The sequence below is a fragment of the Thalia democratica genome, chromosome 8 (assembly GCF_965202585.1).
Source record: "Thalia democratica chromosome 8, ktThaDemo2.hap1.1, whole genome shotgun sequence".
NCBI classification, from domain to species: domain Eukaryota; kingdom Metazoa; phylum Chordata; class Thaliacea; order Salpida; family Salpidae; genus Thalia; species Thalia democratica.
The window spans coordinates 37270046-37274054 of NC_139172.1; positions in this window are offsets into that span (position 1 = coordinate 37270046).

Sequence of the window (4009 nt, forward strand, 5' to 3'; positions counted from 1 at the left end):
CATAACTCTTCTCCACATGTGCTTAATTGTAGTAATTATTAACAACATTAAACTTGATTTCTTTGTTAGACTTTTTTTCTAAGTTACCTATTGTTTAATTTCTAAAGCTATTAATGTTTTTTATTCTACACCAAACAAAACATTGTATAATTCGTTGTAGTTTACAGTAAACAATTTTTGTTTTAAAGGATTTATAAGAGGCAAACATTATTCTGAACTACATTTTTAGTTTTCAATGTGTATTACCTTTTTTATAAATAATATCAATCTATTGACAAAACTTTTTATACAGAAAACATTCTAATATGAGTTTTTGAATGAAAACCTATTATATAATAAGTATTAATTTGTTTAGGTAATTTGATTTTAAGTTTACTTATTTTTTTTTATTAATAGTTTCACTGTAACAGCTATTATGTTTAACAACTATATTTTTTATACTTTCTATCAAAATAAAGTGAATAGTTTTGTTTTGGTTATAAATATTAAGAAACTATTTGACTACAAGAAAAATAGTTTCTGGTAGATTTTATGAACTATTAGATTTTTGTTTTTTATGAGAGATTACCTAGAATAATAGTTATAAATGAAAATTTTCATTTTGTTGTTTTACTATAGTTGTACAATTTTTGACTTCTAACATATTATAATTCTTTTAATTATTCAGATTAGTTGTTTTGGATCAAATACTTAAAACAGCAATTTAATTTTGGAACATTAAATTAAGTTTTTTATATCAATTTTATCCAGTTTTTACCTTTTAAAATTATTTTATAAACTTTGTCTTTTTTTATTCGGTGTTTACTTATAAAACGAGTATGTACTTAATTTGTGTCTTTGTTGCATCAAATAAATAAATTTTGTGAAAAAAATAATTTAATTAGAGTTTCCTTATCATATTAACAAATAAGTGTATATATGCATATATCAGGATATTTCAAACTTTTTTTTTCTGACAAATAAATGTTTTAATACATGTATGTTTAAGTTTTAAATAAATAAACTAACTAAAAAAAAAGCCTTTAAATTATTATTAATGAATAATCATAACAAACAAAAAAATGATAATAAAAAATTACATTTTATTAGTATTAAAATTCCTACTTGCAAGTTTTTTTTTCTTTTTAAAATAGATCTGTATTTAAAAATTGACTAAGTTCATAGAGATGAAAAACGTGTTTTATCGTTTTGCTTAACTTTTTTGTATTTGTTATTTTATTTTTATTTTACTTAAACTAATTATGACATCACAACATACAATAAAGAAAATTATTTATTAACTTAATTTTTTTGACTTATTAAATCTTTATTATAGTGCAATTACATTATTATAGTTATTTGGGTCAGTGAAATTATAATTTAGTTGTAGTTTAATAAATAATCAATAATATATTAATAATTAGAATGATAATACATAACTTCAGTTAATCTAATACTTGCATTTATTTGTTTCAAAGCAATTATTACTTGCATATAGACCAGCGTTTCCCAAAGTGGGTGATATTGATCCCTTAGAGTCATTGTCTTTTTTAGGGGCAATAACTAGTAGGGAGGGGAAAAGTTAAAGGGGTAACATCTAGTAGGAAGGGTTCTTTTCATAAGTACTATTATAGGAAGGTTTTTGAACGTATTTATATACCATTTGCAACTTAATATCAGTAGATTATTCATTTTGTTTAATATTTTATTACCTAAAGCTTCGGAAAAACAAAACTATTAACAATTCATTAATAAACATACCTTTACTTAAGTTTTACTTGCTAAATCTCTAATTTTTCATTTATTTGAATTTATTCATATGTCATAATTTAAAGTTATTTTTTAAGCTGTTTACTTACTAAACATTTTTTCAAATTTCATTTTAAATTTATCACTTGACAATGAAACTCGTATAGTTTTGAAAAGCTTTGTGTGATAATGTATAAAACAGAATGAATAATCTATTGATATTAAGTTGCAAATGGTATATAAGTGGGTAATTTCTTTTTAACTTCTGCCAAGTGGGCTATTTTTAATGTGAGCTTGGAAACTCTTATGTAGACGATGAATATTTTTAAGTTTTAAAATTTAATGAAATAATTTTACTTGAGGTAAATTTCCAGAACAAAATTTATTTTATGCTCAAAGTTACACTTGAAACTTTTTAGCTTTATGACGTCATAATCAATTAGTTTTTTTTCGCTATGTGTTTGTAGAAAAATAATTTTTTATGTGTAATATGATATTAAACTAGCTAAAAAAGAAGTGTATTATATTAAAATTTTACAGTTACTTATCCAACCTTAGTTTATTGTATATATAAAGTTGTTTAAGTGGACTAGTTTTATAATTATCTGTTTTTCAGAAACATAAGTTTAAATGTTGGTCTACCAAAAATATTTGGTTGCTTCATGTGATTTTTTGTCTAAAAAAAATATTTTACCAAATTTTCCAACAAGTATTGTTTGTTTATTGACGATTAGTATACATTAATAAAAAGTAAAGTTTTATTTTTCAGACAGTTTTAAACTAGTATATGGTCAAATAGTAGTTCGTAAGAAATTTTTCTGCAATGAAATAGGATAGAAGTAATTTTTGCATTAGTTGTAATTTAAATGAAAACTATAACAAGTACTAAAACATTGCAAAAAAACATTTTTGATGAGAAGTTTTGATTTTTCACAACTAAAACTGCAACGCAATAGCTTTAATAAAACCAAAAAAAAATTATGTCAGTGGCGATGTTTGATTAGGTCATAAAGGGTTTAAAAAACAAAAAGTTTCGGTATTAGTATTATCTTGTTTCTCAACGTTTCATTTTTATGTTTTAACAACGTTAACACAAGCTGCCTCCATACATTCATTAAAAAGCGTTATTTTTTGAGGTTTTTCATGCGGCTCTACCTCTTATGACGTCATGTTGTGTCACCCATGTTTCTAACATGAGACTTTCTTGATGCGATATAAAAGAGAAACAACTGTAGAGTTAATTGTTAAGTGTTATTTTGGGGAAAAAAGTTAAGTTTCAAGTTATAAAGAAAAAATAATTTTATATTCACTATCGAAATTAAATACCGCAAAACAGGTTTTTATCTTAATACAATTTTCAGTATACAAGTTAAAGAGAAATTTGCCGTAAAACTCTTTTTTTTTTTATTGTTAGTTTTTGTATATAAGATAAATGCTACTTAAACTAGATGATTAATATTTTATACTAATCTTCTTATAAATGAAGAAACTTTTTAAGTACTTAAAATTAAATTAAATTTTAATAAAATATGATTGATTAATATGCATGTTTAAGGAAAAATATTTAAAAAAGTCATATAGAATTAAAGTAAAGATAATGTTACATAGTCAACATCGTTTTTAAAGTGTTTTGTATTTTTATTCAACTGCGAGACAGCACAGTAATCAAATATTTGTACATGTTTATAAATATTTATATAATCTATTTAATGACAAAATAAAAGATGCTCAAAGTATTTGGTCATGGGACCTGGTGCACGAAGAACCTTACGGTTATAGAGTCGCACACCACGGATACATTTTAACTTCTTGTCCAGGACTATGTTGTATGCATAACATAACATTTACAGCATGTCTAGTCAGCGCAATTATAAACTTTATGTCGTTCAATAATATATAATAACTATCTAACAAAATAATGTTAATATATATTTAAACAACAGCAAGATTTACTGTTAAACTGTAAAGTAATTTCTTTCCAAGTATGCACTTTATACGGTAATATGTAAAATATGCAAGAAGGATCACTTTTAGACCATATGAAATAATTATTTATATTTGTTTCAATTAACTTATTATTCTATACTATCACTGTTACCCTTAACCTCGGTCGGTAGCTTTTTTTCATTATAATAATTCTTATAAGTTATTTTGAGTTTTTAATTTCACTACCACTGTTACCCCTAACTCTTACCCTTAGTCAGTAACTTTTTTCTTTTTTGTTTTTTTATCAATTTATCTTTTATTTATTTTTTTTGTGCAAAAATTACCTTCCGTGCAA